Raw genomic sequence first — 20,064 nt, 5'->3', positions numbered from 1 at the left:
CAACAGGGAGGGAGCCTTGACTGAGGAAGAGATTAACTAGCCCGGTCCAGTAAGAGAGAGTATGGGTGTAGAAATCGATGGCGATGATGCAAGGGATGGGGTCAGAGGAGTGGTTGGATGGTTTGGTTTCAAGGATGCATTTGAGGATGTCATCTTCTGAGATGATGTCAAAGTATTGCCAGGTGACTAAGGATTTCCGCTCCTCAAAGGGGGTGGGGTGGGTGACTTGATCCACCAGTGCTTTGACCTTTTCATCAAAGAAAATGGTGAAGTCGGCTGCTTTCTTTATGGAGTCCTCGGGCTTAGTAGTTAGGGGAGAACAGTTTGAGTTTTTGATGAGGTCAAAGAGTTTTTTGGGTCTGTTTTTGGCTGAGTCAAGGAGGGATTTGAAATGGGATGCTTTTTCATGGAAGATGTGGTTGTTGTATTTGGATCTTTCTGAACGTAGCAGAGAGAGATTGAAGGTAGAAGGAGATTTTCTCCAATGTTTCTCCAGGATTCTAAGGTTTTTCCTTTCATTGTAGAGAGCTTTATTGAACCAAGGTGCTGAGGGGGTGTGTCTTTTCCTTTTGCTTTGGAGTGGAGCGACATTGTCGATTTCAACTGCTAGGACTGAGTGGCACTGAGTGATGAGAGCGTTGACATCCACGTTAGGGTCAAGTCTAGGAAGTGACCGCATAGCAGAGTCACAAAGTGTCAAAATCAATGTTTTTAGTGTTGCGGAACCAGGTAGTAGCTCTTTTAGGTTGGCCGAGAGTTATAACATGCGAAAGATGAAAACGGAAGGGAACGAGGAAGTGGCCAGACCAGTCTACATGGATTGGGGAGCAGTAGTCAGCAGGTCTGCTTTGGATATAACAAGATCCAGAATTGAGTACTTGGAATGAGTGGTTTCAGAGCAATGTTGGAAGAGATCGTTGGCTGAGAGAAAGGTGGCAAGCTTGTTGGCAGCCGAGTCTTCCAAAGAGCCCCAATGGAGATTAAAGTCACCCAGGAAGATCTGTCTGTCACTTTGAGAAAATTGGTCACTGATGAAGTCAGTGAGTTCCTCCACAAAGGAAGAGCAGTTACCGGGTGGGTGTTAGATGGCATGGAATCTAAAAGGTGAGCCATGATGTATTTGAAGTTCTAGGGATAGGCATTCGAATGTACGGAAAAGGGTGGTAGGGAAGGCTTTCATTTGAAGAGAATTCCTGAAGATGATGGCGACACCGCCCCCAATTTTGTCTGATCTGTCATTTCTGAGGATAGAGTAGTCAGTGGGTACCAGAAGATCAAACAAAGTATGAGAGGAGTCATTAAACCAGGTCTCAGTGAGGAAGAACATGTCAAGATTCTGGAGGGTGATAATGTCAGAAATTTCCAATTTGTGTTTGATTGCAGATCTGCAGTTGTGTAGCAAGCAGTGCAGCTCTGACACAACTGTTTTAGTGATGGGGGTGTTAGGGCTGTTAAGGGAGATAGGGATAAGATTCTTGAATGAGGGTGCCCGGTAAGAGGGAGGCTGGTAGGTTCTGGGAGATGAAGGTAGAGGGGGAGTGACACTGGTGGTCTTGTAGCTGGCTAGTAAGTTGGAGATGTCTGTAGAGGACAGACTGTGGTTTGCTTTATTGGGGCGCGGGAGCACGGAACTCCTCGGGGGGTATTAGGGAAGGGGAACATCTTAGCGCTTAAAAATGAGATGGCCGCTACAAGCTGGGAAATGGAAGAGATGAGAGAATCAAGTTTATTTTCTAGAGAGAGGAGAGCTGAGCACGGAGTGTTGGGTGGTTTGATGGAAAAGGGTGGGAGTGTGGAGGGTGAGGGGGGACGGGTGGGGGAACGGTATAAGGGAGGTGGAGCAGAGGGTGATTGAGGAATGGGAGATATGGATGAGCGGGAAATGGGAGGGAGTGAGGAAGGACGGGGCAAGGTGGGGGAGGGGGAAAAGGGAGGAAGTACAGTGGGAAAAGGAGAGAGGGGAGGGGAGGGGAGGGGTGGTGGAATGGGTGGGGAGTTGGGGAGCAAGAGTAGAAGGTGGGGAAGAATGGTGGGCGATAGGAGAGGATGATAAAACAGAGGTGGGAAGAGAAATATTTTTACGGGTGTTAAACAGAGGGGAAGAGTAGAGATCATAAATAGGAGGAGAAGGATGAGGAGTCGGAAGGGGGTCAAATGAAGGCCAAAGGTAAGGGGAGAAGAGAGGAGAAGAGAGGAGAAGAGGGAGGGGAGGACAGGGGGTTAGATGAATGCCAAAGGTACGTGGAGAAGAGAGGAGAGGGTGCTGTACAAGGGGGGGAGGGAGGGGATCCAAGGAAGGCCAGAAGTATGGGGAGAAAAGAGAGGAAGGAGCTGGACAAGTACTGTAAGTTATGAATGGTGATTGAAGGGGGACAGGCAACAGGTGGAGTGAGGGGGAGACGAGGAAGGAATTGTCGAGGAAGGAGACATGGTTAGGAAGCACGGGAAGAGGGAGGAGAGGTTGAAGAGCGAAGGGAGGTGGAAGTGAAGAATTAAGGGGACGAGGGGCGGGGAAGAGCGGAAAGGGATGAGATGACGGGGGGAGGGAAGGGGGAAGGTAAGGAAAGTTGATCGGTAGACCAGGTCGTAAGACAGGTGGAATAATAAGGGGGGAGGTTGGTTGGATTAGCGGGGAGGAGAAAGCGTAGGAGAATCGGGCAGGTGCAGTAGGGAGGAGGAGTGGATGCTGGAGGCAAGGTAGAAGAGCTAGGGGGAGGAACCAATTGGGAAGGGAAGGTAGAAGAGCTAGGGGGAGGAACCAATTGGGAAGGGGGAGGAGTGGGAGGGGAGGGAGCAAACGGAGCGCGGCCTGATCGAGTATCGGGGAGTCAGGGGGGGAGAAAGGGAGATCAGCTCAAAGGAGAATCCGGGGAAATCATAGTTGTAAGGGTTGGATGAAGGGAGTGGAAGAGATGATCAAAGAGGGAAAGACAGGAGTCTGTAGCTTGTATCAAGACAGTACCATTATTGTAAAGTATAATGGTGAGAGAGCCATTAAAGCTAGTGGAGGGGGAAATATTTAGCCGCTGTCCATGCGGGATGGATGAGGAAGAAGAGACGTTGAAGGAATTGAAGAAGCTGGTGGACCAGGAAGGGATATCATAAGTGAAAAAAATTAAGTCATTTTTGAGTTTCCCTAGGCACCCATTACGGAATTGATCAACAAAGAGGGAATCAGGGAACTGTTGAATGGTGTTGTGCTTGAACCGTTTTGCTGCTGCTTTGGTCAGATTGGGTAGGTAAATGACTTTGAAGCAGTTAACTCCCGACTTAATTCGAATGGAAGCCATGATAGGGAGAGGAAGGGCCACCAGGGTAGCGATAGCGCAAAGAATAAGAATAAGAAGAGGAGGGTGCATATTCCTGAAGTCAAGTGAGGATTATCCAATGAGATTGTGGACAGGAGGTGACTAGAAATGCACGGTCAGGGACTCTGGTCTAACTCCCCTCTAAACCATCATACCGGTGGGATAGAAGGTTAGGTAGTGTCCAGTGGCGGAGAGGGATTGGGATCGTAACGGGGCCAAAACCTACCACCCAGGGAATAGGACCTCCAAGTATGCAGGTCAGCATGGGAGTGGGAGTCCCCTAGAGGATCACAGTGCTAGGTAGAGACATTGATCCTGACCTGGATTGAAACTCCGGGCGAAGGCAGCTCTCCGGGCAGGTATATGGCTGCCGTAGTAGCAGGACCAGAGGGGAGGTCATCATGGTTAAGCAGAGACAAAGGCGGTTGTAGGGCAAGTAGAATAGGACCGATAATGAGGAACTCTTGGCCACCCAAGGTGGGCCAGCTGGCCAGAATGAAAGATGTCCAGGACCATCTATCAGCTCCTCCCAAAGTGTGGCATAGAAGAGTATTCTCAGGCCCCACAACGATCGCGTAGCTCGTCCACACCAGGGTCCCCTCCAGGCAGTCAAGCGATCGCACCCAGGCCGCCTCCGATTACTGCAGCAGTCCCCGCTCTCCCAGGGGGCCTGCCAGTGCACAGCCGCCTCGTTACTGTGGTCTCCCAGGAGGAACTTGTGGTCGATACCCCTGGCAGCCCGTACCCGCGGAGCCACAGAGCCCCTCTGCAGATTAGACTCACAACATTGCTAGCGGCTGCGCATGCGTGCATGCATGATCCCAGATCTGGCCCAGACATAGCTGCCACAACCGAGTTCCAGCGCTTTCTCCATACTTTCCAGTACTGTTTGCACCTGTTCGAAATGTTGAGGTCCACCAGTGCTGGCCACTTCTGTGTTTACAGTCCTGGTCACAGTCGGTTTCCAATCACTGTCGAGTCGGAGACCCAGCGTATAACATCCACCATCATTTCAGTCTTCTTGCAATTTTGGATGTCGACTATCAATCAATTACAGCCAACCCCACACAGCTCCTCCGCCAGCACTGTGTCTTCGTTAACGGTCTGCCCTCTCCACACTTGCCGCTCACTCCTGGGTGTCTATTTTCTGGAGTCTCGTGGAGACGCTGACTGAACTCCGGCAATCACTCGGCAGGCGCCATTTTAGAGTCAGGCGCCCGGCCTTGCCGTAGCCTCAGTGTGCCTGCTTCCGACTCTCGTCTCCGCCCCGCAATTATTCCTTCGAAGCCGCTGGTATTCAGGGACTCGCCATGAGCCCTTTAGTCGCCTCTCTGGTCCCCGCCGCTGCGGATGGTTGGCGGTTGTCGGGGCCTGCGCTCGGAGCCTCAATGTTCCGTAGACACGAGAGACGCCATCAGTGGTTCCTTCGCGTACCTGGTGGGAGAGCTGTGGACCAGATGCTTTGCTGATGCTTCTTTGTCTCTGATAGGGGCATAAGGGCATCACTGAGCTCTACACCCCGCAGCTTATGTGTGTCTTAAGTGGCATAAGTGCACGCAGACCCTTTAGCACGAAAAACCTTCTCAACATCCCCAAGAAACTATGCTTGTGTGTCCAAATAAACTGGGGGTATAGCCGGCGTTTTTATGGGTTTGTTCGTGTTTAGGTAATTATTTTAATACAATGGCCTGCCTCTTCTGTCTGACAGGAGCATATGAGCACAACATGCATTTTTCCGGCCACAGGTGACAGGGCCCAGCTAATCCCTCACAGGTGACCCCAGGCAACGAGCCTCCCCACCGGCCCTGCATTCCGCAGGCCCCGGCGTTAACCCTTTACTGTCTGGACTAGTTGGGAAGGGGGCCTAGGGTCCAGGAGTGATTGGCACGGTAGTGACGGAGAAGCTTGCCGTGGGGATGTGTGGATGTGTGGACGGGTGTCCGCTCCACCTTCAGCAGGTGTGGGCAGGCCTGGACAATGCAATACCCTAAAGCTTTATTGGCAGTGGTCAGCCATCAAGTAATTGTTGTTTACAGTGTTTCTTTCGTTTATTGGTGAGTAAAAGCAGGATGGTTCTAGGTCTCCATAATATAGGTTTTATTTATTGTTTAAAGGCATCGTGATCTGAGTGGTGACAGTCCATCTTGAAAATCTCTAGTGAATAATAGCTTGGTTTTAGGACTTCACAGAGGTCTAATTCCATTTCTAAGCACTACAAATAAGTTACTGTTGCCCAATTTAATGATGCTCAGTTTATCGACCTCAGATGGATGGGAGGCTGAACTTGCCTTGCACAGATTTTAACATGTGAAGTGACCTCCGGCGAAAGCTTTTACTGACTGAACTGGCTGAAGCGCCTATTCCCTCTGTCGTGGTTTCTGGTAGTATCGGATGACTGCCCCCAAGACGTGTAGTACAAACCCAGGGAGGGGCGTGGAGATGGGGATGTATACCGCTTTACTACACTTCTCCTCAACTGTGATGGACAGGTCTCTCTTCATGGCCCAGCCCAGAGGTCAAGAGGTACGCTGCTTCCCAGTTTGAGATAAATATAAGATCATGTCTTTTGTTCTTTTTTATGGTGTTCTGTAAAAAGTGAATAAACTAACATAAGTTTGGCTGAGCCTGGGCTCTTTCAAGCAGCACTGCGGCCATCAACACCTGCTTTTATACAAAAGTAGCCACTGCTATAAAGATTATAAGGCTCCTTATTTGAGTTACCTTTCCCATCTAGCAATAAGGCCCTAGTGTGAGAATTTTCATATTAAAATTATTTTTCGGTACAATTCTCCACTTAAAAGTTGGTTTCTTGATTTTTTTTTTCATTTTTTTTTTTTTTTAAATCATAAAGCCATTTTAAGGTGTTTTAACCTGGAAGCTGTTTAAAAAAAAAACGTTTGCCATCTTCATGTGTTCAAAAAATTGTCAATTTTTCACAGCTACCTCACAAAATAAGGGAAGCTGATTGTAGTAGATCAACTTCGCCCATTCCTCTTCTGAAGGGCTCTTCTGAATTGCTGAGTCCAGTTTTGAAAGTTGTCTATGGTAGTGTGTTTGATTATGGTGGTCGCAGCTGTAATAATTTGTCCAATTACTTATCACGTATGGAGTAATAATGCCACTTTATTGACATTGCATCTGGGGGATAGCGTATAGTTTGAAGTATTTTACCCAGTTATGGAGCTCACATCTGATTTCTTATGTCAGTTATGGAGGTGACATCTGGAGTTTTGCATTCAGCCATAGAGATCACATGTAGAATATTGTGCCCTGGTTGTGGAGGTTGCACCTGCATGTTGAATCCATAAGTAGACAACATTGTCTGCTAATAGAGAGAACATCTGGAGTATTGTGTCCACTTATACAGAGCACATCTGGATTATGTGTCCGGGGCCACTGCTCCTAAAAGATAAATAATGCAGATTGAAGACAGATGTGAGGCAAGCCATTAAGGCTGTACAATGCCCCCTCTGATATTTTATGAAGAAAGATGAAAGGACAGGATGGTCAGAGGGTGGACAGGGGGCATGGGGTGGGTACTGGTGGTCATTATTCCCCAGGCCTCATGGTTTTCCAGGGCTTATCACTAATACTGCAAAATATATTTATAGATTTTGGAGCAAGTCTGGTCTGTTTATTAATGATGACACACCCAACACAATTATGCTATTAGATGGTGCCAGACGATTCAGCTGCTGTGTTTTCTCTTTCACTTGATGATTTTTTTCAAATTTAGAAACAGGTGCTTGTGTTTTGGTGGGGCCCCACATGACATTTTTGACCGGACTTTGCAAAAACCTTTGACATGTCTGTGCAAATGCTCCATTTTCTTTGGTCTGGATAAGAGATGTGCTTACCAAAAATCAATGCGTCCTAGCGTAATGTAACTGGTGCTCATGTAAAGTGCTCCAGTACCATTGGGTCGAGTTCGCTCTATATAAAACTGCAAAGAAAAGACAATGGTTTCACATGGGATGGGACATGAGGTATCACACAGTGCAGGAATCCCATCTTGGGGACTGGATATGAGATGGCACAGGGTTGGAGTCACATTATGAGAAGTGGACATGGGGTGGTCCAGGGCAGGAGTAACATCCTACGGAGAGGTCACAGAGACAGTGTAGGAGTCTCACCCTTTGGAGTGGACATGGGGTGACAGTGTATGAACCATGCTTTATAAATCCTTGATTGATTGACATCCTAAGGAGCGGGCATGAGGGGACACCTTGCATGAGTCTCATTCTGTGGCGTGGATATGAGGTAACACTGTGGAAGAGTCACAAACCTATGAGGGATTTGGTCTTTGCTACTGACTGTAATCAAAGTGATCTCATGTAGATTGCCCCAAGTAGAGTGAGCATCAGAAGATTGATGCATGCTTTGTCAAGCAGGCTGTGAACCAAGTGACATGGGGTGGGTAGATTGGACTGCATTTGAACGAGGGTACACTGGACTTCACATGACACTCTGCAGGCCACATCCATGGGTAGCGAATAACTTGATGTGGGCCATGCTGCGCCTGGTAGACTTCATGTGATGTTAGCTTGTCCAACACTCTTGCCTGCATTCCAAGCATTTCTAGGTGGGCCATGTCAAGCAGGCTGCGCACCAAGTGACGTGGTGGGCTATACTATGTTGGCTTGACTTTAGGTGAAATAAGGTAGGTTGGTCTCTGGGTCAGACTCGAGTTGAACTAGGGTGAGCTAAGCTATGTAGGCAGGATGTCAGGTGCTGTGGCACAGGCCACAACCTCTATTCGAACGTTGTGTTCGGAGTATGGTGGAGGAGAAGTGCTAATGAAGAGGTTCGCACTCCGCAGAGCCTCTGGCTCCTGAACTAACATGCCTATTATTGACGGGAGAGAGAAGTTAATCCGAACATAAAAACCCACTTTTGTTAAAGGGACTTTTAGAAGAGTGTAATCTAGGCTTATTGCCCATCAGACACCTCCACTAATTAAACCTGTCAGAGAAAATGGAGGCTAAGAGAAGCCGCTCTCCCTGCGCTGGCAGCGACAGCTCCCACTCTCTGCGTGGCTGCCAGCAGAAACGTCATGTGAAACAGCAAGCACCAAGTTGCATCAAGCGCAAACTCCCTGTGCATACTCTCAACATTTTACAAGCACTATCTGCAAAACGTAATTCTATTCAGGCAGCAATCTATCAGTGGGCACCTATTGTGTGCAAGGAGCAAATTACTTGCATGCAGAAACTTCATGCAAGCAGCACACAATGATAATTAGCATCAATCGACGAGGGATGTCCACTATGGTGGGGGCAACGGGGAACAGGTGGGGGTGGTTATGCGTCCCCAGGCCGGCCTGAGGTGGTGGGCTGGGCCGCTTCTGGATCACCCCTGAAAAGCATAGTCCTTCTGGGGTGAAAAGGAGTTTCTGACCAGCGGTGCGATGGCCCCACCTTTAAAAGGGGCAGCATGGCATCAAGCGGGGCTCATTGTTACTGCTTCACATCGTAGCCACATCACACCCCCGCTGGACCCCCAAGACCCTGAAGCTGCTCCAGGCCTTTCATTTCTGCCCTCTTGGAGCCACATGGGCAGAGTGCTTGTTTCTTTCCCAACCCAGGAGCGTTTTAGGTCGAGCCTGGGCAGCATATGCGCTGCTCTGCGAGGCATGCTGTATTGGAGTATGAACTTGAAGCCCTGCCCACATTTTTAATTGGCTTGCGTCATTGTCCTTAGTAAATGTTGGCTTCTGATTTGTTAATAGGCTTGTTAGTCCCTCCTTAGTACTGCCTTGTTTTCATTTGTAAGCTCCCATGAGGTCTGGCCCTTTTTCTTCTGTTGTTACATGTATGTCTTATTTAGTCTGTAAGCATTATTTTCATTAATGAGTTTCTCCTACTGCAGGCTCAACATGCTTTCCTGCAACATTCCGTGCGCCATGCATGCTTTCACTTTCCATGCAGCCTGGGACAATGGCAGCCGCTTTTTTAAATGAAATAGGTCTCGCTTTACAAGAGTTTGAGCTATTGGCATTGTAAATGACAATGCCTTTTATTTATGTGGCTATTATCAAAACAGATAAATAAAAGGCATTGTCACTTACAATGCAAATGGCTTAAACTCTCGAAATGCGAGACCTATTGCATTGCAAATGCTTGTTAGCTTTTGGTGGTGGCTCTGGAGGGTGCCAGAGAAACCAGCAGCAGTAGGTTGTTTTATGAGTGAAAGAAGGGATGCAGGGGCAGTTGAGGCCCGTTTTCGTAGGTGTTTTTTTGTGAATTTTAGTACACTTGGTGCTTTTAGTGGGCATTTGAGCCTTGTAGTATTCGGGCACTTGTTTTTGTTGTTGGCTACAGGTTGTGGGTTAGTGGGCATTTTAGCCCCACAGTATTTCGCACATTTGTTTAGGTGGACAAAAGCAGCTTTGTTAAAGAAGGCTAAGCAAGGTTTTCTTTACCTGGCATTGTTATTGTGAAGGGGGAGCTCGGTTTTCTGATGAATTTGAGTACATGACCCCTTATAAGGAAAGGGTGTTCTCAGGTACCAACAAGGTTGGGCAAGGCAATTTTTTCAATCAAAATGTTTACTTGTTGGCTGAAAGGTAGCCTGTCTGGTAGAGTGGGTAGTGAGAGAAGTTATTGAGCATAGTAGCGTTATTGCTGATAAGTACCTTTGTCGCAATTTTGGTTATCCACTGATATTGTCTATACTGGCTAATATGCCTGGTGGGGCTAAGAAGAGCAGGTATTGCTGCGCATGATGGATGCAATGGCCGAATTGTTGGTGCTTTTTCGCCCACCAGTCCCCCAAGGGGAGACAAGCACCCGAGCTAGCAGCACCGGCAGAGAGGCCTAGGAGGCTGGGGGTACCTCCAAGAGCGGCATTCCCGCCAATGAAAAAAGCTGGGTAGGACGCAGGCTGTAAGTAGTGAAGGTGGTCATGGTTCAAAGGCTACAATGGTCATTTTCCCAGTGGGCGGGGTAGGTAGGGGAGAAGTGCAGCATGGTTCACCCGCAGTGATAGTACCTACTGTGATTGTACTGAAAATAACAGCATTGTGCAGTGTGTCAATACCTGCATGGCAATTGGGGTGACGCCAGTGACTAGCGCGGGCCGCCTGATCTAGTGACTAACTTAGCTAGTGTGTTGCCATGGTTATCAAAAGTTTAGATGTTATCTTCACCCCTTATGGAGGGGCCGTTAGCAGGGATTGCTGAGAGCGATAATGTTGAAAGGGGCAGGAGGCTGGTGCCCATTTGGACAGTTCTGGTGGGCAGTGTGGACAAGGTCAGCAAAGTGTGGTAGTTGACGCACCCATAGTAGTTACTCAGGTAGCACTAATGCCAGCGGTTGCCGGTACTCATATCACAGACAGTGTGGCTCAGGCTGCATGGGCGGCAGTTGTGGCTCCACCTCCTACTAAGGATTCAATGCCAGCAGGTACGGTAGCACCACTACCGAGCATGTGTTTGGAGGATGTGCTCTCTAAGCATGATCAATTGGGCAGGCGCGTGTCGATGGAAGGGAAGGAGAAGATTTTGATAGGAAGTTATGTCAAGAATATGTGTGCTAATTTCCAATATGCCCGAAAGGGAGGATAGTAAGCAGTGTAAAGAATGCTCTCATTCTAGGGACTGCACATTTGCAATATGAGAAAAAGGTGGAGGAGACATTGATGAACTGAGTCAAAGGTTTCGCAATTTTTCAGGTAAATTATGGGTGAGAGATTCCCTATAATGGAAACTCAACTAGCATGCAACCAGAAAAGAATAGTGTGCACATGACGAGTTTGAGGGGACAGTATGGAGGGAGTATGATAAGGAAGTATGATAAGGAATTTAGAAGGATAAAGGCTATGAGACCCTCTTTGGCATGGGATCAAATAGAAGTGAATACGTGGTTGCACTTCATGAGGGTTGAGGCTGCTCCAGGTCAGCCCTTTCGGGTGGCCTCAGAGGAAAACACCTACAGGGGGAGGAAGGAGAAAGGGTTCATGTTGGGACTTTAACAAAGGGTCATGTTCCAGACCGCCGGGGATGTGCAAGTTTAAGCACTGCTGCTCCTACTGTGGCCTCCCATCGCGCCCAGAGTCCAAGTGTCTTAAAAAGTCAAAAGTCAGGGGCCATAAGAAGCATGAATGAGCTGCCCCTGTTGCTCAAGGCCTCCTCCCCATTTATTTGACAGGCAATAGTGATATGCACAACAACACAGTAGCGGTACAGTCATTGTATGGTTTTAAGAATGGTTTTACAATCCCTGTGGAGGGCTGTGTGGGGGCCCCATTTTCCAAAAATCAGAAGCTACTGCAGCCTAATTATAATGTTACCAGGAGGAAGACCCAGAACGAAAGGAGCCTGGGGAGGGTAGCAGGTCCAGTTGTCTCCAAACCCCCGGAGGATTTTGTGTGTTCCCCTTTGGGGGTGGTTCCGAAAAAAGATCCAGAGGAGTATTGCTTGATCATAATCTGTTGGCACCTAGTGGTCAGATGGTCAATGAGGCGATTGGTTTGGCATTGTGCTCGTCAAATATGCCTGGGACATTCCTGGCAAAGGAAGATATAGAATCTGCATTTAGACTGCTGACAGTACATCTTGACAACTTCCATTTGTTAGCTTTTCAATTTGAGAGTACCCTTTACTGTGACAAATGCATGCCCCTGGGCTGTTTGGTCTCCTGGGCTTACTTTGAAGAGGGTTTAGCTACTTCTTGGAGTGGGTTTTCTCTTCAGGTAGCATAGATTTGGCACCATTTTGTGTACTTCTTTGTTCACCCAATGTTGGCCAGCAGACTGGGTGGAATCAGGGTTGGTGGCAAACATAGGTTTCTTGGAGCTTTATTCCATCCTGGTGGGCCTCACAATCTGGCAAGACCAGTTTTGCAACCAGTCCATGATATTCTAGTCAGGCAACATGACTGTAGTAGAGTGCATTAACCAGCAAGCAGCAAAATGTAAGATGATCTTGAGATTGTTGAAAGAAATCATGCTGCTATGTTTAAGGCTCAATATCAATGTTAAGTCCAAACATGTACCTGGTATTGAACAATGCAGCAGATGATCTGTCTTATTTTAAGATGCAGGCTTTCAAGTACCACCACCTAGGAGCAGTGGAGATCTCTTCACCGTTCCCAGACCAACTCTGGTGTCTTGGTGCCCCAGCCTACCAGACCTCTTGGCTTCCAGTTTAGCGCCCAAGACAAGGCATACCTATGAGGGGGCATTTTGCACGTACAGCAGGTTTAATGGAAAAGATGGTGTCGGGGAATTGTTTTCACCCGAGTCTAATTGCATTTTCTGGATCTTTGAGGAAGGAGGACAGGCCAGTGTCATACTCTAGATGGCACACCTCAGCCATTTCTTTCTTAGCAAAAATGCAGCAGCACCCTCGATGGGACCAAGGTTTTCCTTGTGCAAAGAGCACTGAGCGGCTGGCAGAGACTCCAGGGGATTAAGCAAGAAGCTAGGGGTTCCATAGGCCCACTAAAACTGGGGAGGATCATCTCCAGCATATAGAAATTGTGCAGATCATCTGCCAAAGTCTGCCTTTTCAAAGAAGCTTTCTGCTTGGCATTCTATGGGGCATTGAGGGTAAGGGGACTTGTGGCAAATAGTAAGAAAGACAACCAGGATGGTCTGCAGGTGGGGGATATTGGGTGGCCAAGCAGCTCCCTGGCAGTAACCATCACTCGCTTGACGACTGATCAGATGGGTAGAGGGGAGCAAATTCTGCTGCACTGGGCACAGGCAAATGTGTGCTGGCCCTGGGGGAACTTGGCGGCCTATATGGATCATTGCCCACAAGGGGCTGTTAGCATTCTGTTCATACACGAGGCTGGAATACCCCTCACTAAGATTCAGTTGCCACAGTCCTCAATCTGGCTCTGGCTTCAGCTGTGTTACACCTGCAGAGTACAGCCCTCATTCCTTTAGGATTGGGGCAGATAATAGAGTGGCGGGCATAGGGCTGGGAGGACAATTGGCTCAAAGGATGGGGAGATAGAAATCCAATGGCCATAAGCAGTATGTGAGATTAAACATGTTATGATGATCTAAAACGTAATCCTTTGCTGTTCCTTTTTAGTACTCTTCTGTCAACACAGGTGGAAGACATGTTAAAGATGTGCAGTTGTCCCATAGTTTGTGCTCTCCTGTCAAAGCAAGAGCAAGATGTGTTTAGGAGGTGCTGGTGCTGGGTCACTCTTATGTGAAGCATGCAATGGTATGATATACAGCTGGTGACCACGCAACGTAGCCAGAATGGACGGATTTCGTTTAACCTTCTGTGGACAAGGAGGTCTGAGTTTAGTGGACCTGAGATCTCTGCTGGACGGATTATTGCCATGGAGGCCTCCGCTCCTGGAGGTGGTAATTGTGCATTTAGGAGGCAATAACTTGACTAACCTAGGGCGCAAGGACTTTTTTGAATTAATAGTCTGGGAAGGGTTGGCTCTCAAGGAGGTTCCCTAGGACCAAAACTGCATAGTCTCATATTTTTTTGAGAATTAACTCGAGAGGTGGTAAGTCCGTCAGGGCCTTCAATGAGTCAGCAAAACGTCTAAACAAGAAAGTGGCAAAACTATTGAAAATAGCCAGTTTGTCTTCAGTACCTCATGGTTTCATCAAAGTTGAGCGTTTTTTCTTGCAGGATGGTGTATACTTGTCCAAGGAAGGTTACGCAGTGTTTCTGGAAAATTGGCTGGCGTGGCTTGGCCAACACACTCAACATGAGGGGGCGGCCAGATAGTAGGTGAACTATGCTGGCATGTTGCAGGTGTGGTCATAATTAGCGGGGACTCTTCGGGTCTCCTGCAGCATCCTTTTCCAGCAAAACAATTGGTAAAACATTAGCCTCCCAGGAGCCTCAAAGGGGTGCTGGCAGCAAGTCATAAGGAAGTTGTAGTGGCACGGGGGCTGGAGGCAGTCGCTGACACGCCGTCTTCACCTGTCGCCACCTGTGCAGGCACAATGGGCACAACCTAGCACAGGACCTTTGGGGGACGAAGAAGTTGGGTGCAGAGGGTGCCCAATGTTGGTATCCTAGGGGCAGCCAGGGCCCACTGCCCAAGAGCTCCCTCCCATAAGAAGGCTCCCACTCCGTAGACTGGGGGGTGGAAAAGGAAAAGTCACGGAACCAGTCATGATCTCACTCACAAACTGTTTTTTCTGTTTTGGTTGCACAGGAATTAAGTAGTAAGGATTAGGTGACTCCAATGTATTAGAGGATCTGATATGGATAGGCTTCACTTGCAACAAACATGTAAATAGGAAATGTGGTTTCTGTGCAAAATTAAACAATGACCTGAAAGACCGGGCTTTGATCAGGGTGATTAAACAATGACCTGAAAGACCGGGCTTTGATCAAGCTGAGTGAACAATGACCTGCAAGACCAGCTTTGATCACACTGAGTGAACAATGATTTGTGTACCAAGCCTTGACCAGGTGACCACCTACAAACATCGTCTGGATCTGGTTATCAACTGCAAACACTGGCCTGATTGAACATTGGACTAACAGCAAAAAGAATGCAATGAAAAAGTATAAAAGGCTTGTAAGCTGCGGAGTAAATCAGCAGCCTCCTGGGTTTCGTCTCTGACTAGCTTGGGACTCTGTTCCATAGCCCGGGCTATTTGAATAAATCTGGGTTCCTCCTGCAGACGAAGGCTCCTGTGTCTCCTTTTACTACATATGGAGGGTATGGAAGACTTGGGCGGTTCCCCCGCAGCCGAGACCCAGTAAGTGGGTTATTCCGGTTCTTCAGGGGAGAGCTAGTAGAGCGTTTATCTCTAGAGCGAAGTGATCTTCCAGGCAGATAGTATTTAAGTTTTTCGGCAAGATAACTAGGACCTCTGCCATGTAATGACTTGTGGACTAGATTGCAAATTTTAAACTACTTAATTCTCTGGCGGATGGTAAGCCAGTAAAGCTGCCGTAAGAATGGCCGGGAAGGGGTTCTGGGGGGCAAGTTGAGAGCCAAGGGGGCTGCTATATTTTGAACCACCTGCACTCTGTTCAGCATAGCTTAGTTGGCAGACATGAGCAGGGCATTGCAGTAATCGAGGCTTGTATTAAGGTCCTACAGTTAAGGGAAGATGGTGGGACACTCTGCGGAGGAGGCTCAGTGGGGGAAAGCAGGTACCAGTGGTGGCCAAAACTTGGTCTCTCATAGTTAGGAAGTGGTCCAGTCGGACACCCAGGTTTTTAGCCACAGATTATGGGGTGGGAGCTGAACCCAGCTCTGTGGGCCACCAGTAGGGAGACCACAGGGTTTAGGCTTTACCAAACAGCAGGATTTCAGTTTTGGCTACATTAAGCTGAAGGAAGTTTTGCGTCATCCACCCGGAGATAGCTAACATACCTTCCACAAAGAGAGATTTAGTAGAGATCGTGTCACTGTCAAAAGATAGAGAGAGTTGGGTATCGTCTGCGTAGGAATATGGGGTGAATCCGTGGTCTCTGATGATGTTGGCAAGGGGGGGCGACATATACATTAAATAGAGTAGGGCTGAGACAAGAGCCCTGATGTACCCCCTTTGTGAGCTCCAGAGTGCGAGACTGAAATTGGCCCAAATTGACAGTTTAGGTTCGCTGGTTCAGGAAACTGGTGAGCCATTTGATCACCAGTCCCTGGACACCTATCTCACTCAGTCTATGGAGTGGCACCTGGTGGGCCACGGTATCTTAATACACGGACAAATCCAGAAGTACCAGCAGCACCGCCTTATTGATGTCCAGGGCATGTTCAATGTGATCCGTGACGCCTATGAGGGTGGTTTCAGTAGAGTAGTTGTCTGAAACCGGATTGGGATGGGTCAAGCTTGCTGTGGGATTCTAAATAACCCATGAGCAGAGTATTAATATGTCTTTCCAAGAGTTTACTCATGAGTGGGAGGAGTGAAATGGGACGATAGTTAGTTAGCTCAGTTGAGGGTACATGTGTCTTTTTCCGGATCTGGAGTACTTGTGCCGCCTTCCATCCGCGTGGGAGTTTCCCTTCACTAAGGGAGGCATTTAGTATAGTACAGATAGTAGGGGCTAGTTGCGGGGCTAAAGAAGCAAACAGGTTGGCTGGCAGGATGTCGAGGGGGGAACCCGATTCAACATGAGGTATCTGAAAGACGTGAAGGCTCTCGAGGCAGCCCTCATTCTTTCTCTGAAATGTGGACAGTGGGACGGAGATATCAGGGGGTACATAGTCTTTGTGGAATTGGTCGTAGATTATATTAATTTTTTCCTCGAAATAGTTGGCAATATTATCACATAATGTCTGAGAGGGGGGGATCTGATTAGTGCAGGCTATAGGGTTGGTAAAGGAATTAAGGACTTTGTAGAGTTCTTTAGTGAAATTGCCGGCTTGGTGTAGCTGAGAGGCAATATGATCTTTTCGTGCCTTTTTGATATTCCTTTGGTAAAGTGCAAGAGCTGTTTTATAGATTATTTTCTCTTTCTCTATTTGTGTTTTTCGCCAGGTTTTTTCCAATTTTTTGCAGTCAAATTTTTCTTTCTGTAGTTTGAAGGTTTACCAGACTGCATGTGTCCTACGGGAATTGGTATACTGTTGTTTTAAAGGCGCCAGTGAATCTGTAACTAATTCTACGGCCACATAGAATGTCCTGAGCCTGGTCTCTATATCAACAGGATCAAAATATGTCGGGGTATAAAACCTTTCCCAAAGTATTCCTGTGTAATCTTGCCCCATTGTCATTTAAAATTACGAATGGGAATAGGAGTGTCAGTAGGTATGATGCCATTTATCTGGAAATTGATCAGGGAGTGATCCGACCAGGTCACTTGGCAGGGTGGTTCTGCAAATATACGAGGAAAGTTGGAGAAGATAATGTCCAGTGTGTGACCGGCGGAATCTGTTGGACCAGCATTGATCATTACTAATCCTAAGGAGGCCATGTTGGCGAGAAAGGTAGCGGACTCAGTGTTTTCACTATTTTCAGCATGAATGTTAAAATCCCCTAACACCAAATATTGCTTATAACAAAGGATGTGGGGGCAATACTTTCCATCATTTTAGTAGTAAAATCCTTAAGAGGACTGGGAGGTCGGTATATAAGGGCGCCCTTTCAGCAATTCTGGGGGGTGACTTCAATTTTAAAAATACAGATTTCTATGTCAGGTAGAGTCAATGATAGACACTTTCCCTGTTTCTTTATATATAATGACAATACCGCCACCCACTTTAGTCTCCCTATCTAGTCTGAGTACACAGTAATTTTTGGGAAGGGCTAAAGGAATGGCTGGAGTGGAAGAGGGCTTAAGCCAAGTCTTCGTAAAAAACCCTAACTCAGGGGAATCAGAATTAATTAATTAAAAGGGGCAGCACAGCGTGAAGTGGGCCTCTTTGTTCCCACTTCATATTGGAGCCACATTGCGCCACCGCCGGACTCCCAAGATGTCCGCACTGGATGCTAGCTGAAGCTGCTGATGACGTTTCATTTCTGCCCTCCGGGAGCCACACGTGCAGAGTGCTTGTTTCCCCACCCTCCATCCCCAGGGCAAGGGATGTAGGGAGGTGGTAAACCACTAGGAAGATTTTTAGCAAAAAAGGGGGGTATTATTTTACACTGCCAGGTTATTGATGAGCGCTCTCTTATGAACGTTCTTATCTCAAGCTGAAAATGAATCAGAAACGGTGCAACAGAAGAGGGAAAAAACAACCCCTAAACCCTCTACAAGTGGGCCTGAGCCCGCTATACAAACGTGAAACAAGACTGTGCACACGTTAATTTCACAGTATTTAGGTGAGTTACCAATATGTATCAAACAAGATTCATGCAATATAATTATCGGATAATGAGGGATCGCAGGACGAACAAGTAGATTCAGTTTCCGTTTTTATGGTAAAATTCAGAACAATCCAGCCAGCCAACACGTGTTTCGTCATGGGGTACACACACCCCCCGACTTCTTCAGGGCTGGTAAGAAAACATATACAAGGTATATATCACAGACAAGTATCTGAATATAATGACATACAATGATCTAGTTACAATTCTAACTAGGATGGTGGGAAAACCGACATAAATGAAAGTAACATGGATTTGAGAAAGGTGTCCAGGTGTTCAGGGTGAGAACCCAAAAACCGTATGGAAATATACTATAATTTGATAATTCTTGACCGAAACAGAGAGATAAGAAAATCAATAAGTACGCAACGTCCTTAGTGCGTGAAAATACTATGAAGACCCCTTCACAGTAGGTGCCGCGTGAACGGATGTGTCATCTATCTTTTCACGGTGTTACGAGTGCGAGTCTAGTGTATTCAAACTTCATGATTGAGACTATATTAAACCGGGTGAGCCAAGTGTATGTGGCGTAACTTATTCATAGCCCCACTCAGGGAGAAAATTGTAATAAGCATGCGAGAGGATATCGAAATACCCCTACCTTATCGTAGTATGGCCAATGAATCTGACCTATAAGCAAGCAAAAAATCCGTATACTATCACGATCCATTTCTTAGTTACTGATTAACCATGAACACACACTGAAAAATCCTTAGATACACTTATTCAACCATAAGCGGTGCAGTGAGAACTTCGAGTCCAGGCTTACCTTACACCTGGTGATAATTCCGACCCAGGGGGTCATATATTTCCAAACACAACCTGTGCGATTAAGCGTTGTCCGCATTTGTTACCATCCAAACAAATCTGTGACTAATGGCAGTGTTCCAATTCCGACATTCAGGCTCTGTAAAGAGTGATATAAATCAGTCACTCGCACGCTCCAAAAGAAAGAGGGGGGCTAACATTAAAGAGGAATCTCAGCTCTGTAGTGATTCTTACCCGTAGACGAGTGCGTCTATCCGTAGGTGCTTGGTGTTCTCCGCGTGTATTTGCGTTTCTGTTAGTGCGCATACCCGGAAGTGTTTATATCGGGAAGCCGAGTCAAACACTAGAACGTGTGTGTGTGGATACGTTTAGTGGTGCGCATGCGTTAGATTGAGTTTGTGTATATCTCTAAGTTTATCAAGAAGCGCGAAATCGAAGGAATAGTAAGAGACAATTCTTAAATGGAAACATGACAGAAAATCAATATCTAAAATAAACGGTAAAAAGAATATTATTGTCTTCACTAAATGGATTACATTGGAGAAGCGGTACAAATTACAGCAAAATATCAATAGGTATTGAAGAAATACTTCGTACAAAAGGGCAAACACATCATGGTGCATCTCGGAGAAGAAAGTGAAACACAATATTTATCGATGTATGAAATTAACTGGCAAAAGGTCTGCATTACACATTACTAGCCGTCTAGTATCGTTCTCGGTGTACCCTTGTTCAAATATCAGAATTCAACGTGACATTTGTTCCTAAGCAAAGGTAGTGTGGTGTTGATGTTAGTACATGATGTTACTTTCCTCATTTACTACGGTTTGTGATTCAATGGTGGTCACTACCGTGTATATACTTTGTCGAGACGATCACATGTTCAGGAGCATGCCCCAGAGTCAATAACCCCTCGGATTTCAAAATAGAACCGAACCTATCAGTCTCCTAGGAAATAGTGCATCTCATTGTCACTATTGAGACCTAGGTCGTACGTTCTCAAGCGCATGATCCAAAAGGCTTCTAGTCTCCTTAAATTGAGCTCCCTGTTACCTCCTCTAGGGTTCTGTTTGCAATGATCTATGCCATAGAATTTGAACTTCTTTGTCTGGCCTTGTGTTGGACACTCCCAAATGTGTAATGCCATGGGGTATCTTGAATCTTTCTGTTTTAAGGCTCTTACGTGTTCTGCAATCCTTTCTTTCAGGCATCTTATAGTGCTGCCTACAT

At 47.0% G+C, this 20,064-nt stretch overlaps 1 pseudogene; it reads right to left on the bottom strand.

The window, feature by feature from the left end:
* The window catches only part of LOC146871179 (E3 SUMO-protein ligase KIAA1586-like), a 41,050-nt pseudogene that overhangs the window by 18,873 nt on the left and 2,113 nt on the right, over positions 1-20,064 (bottom strand).

The sequence above is a fragment of the Triturus cristatus genome, chromosome 1_1, assembly GCF_964204655.1.
Source record: "Triturus cristatus chromosome 1_1, aTriCri1.1, whole genome shotgun sequence".
Classification (NCBI taxonomy): domain Eukaryota; kingdom Metazoa; phylum Chordata; class Amphibia; order Caudata; family Salamandridae; genus Triturus; species Triturus cristatus.
This window is presented reverse-complemented; position numbering and strand designations above follow the sequence as displayed.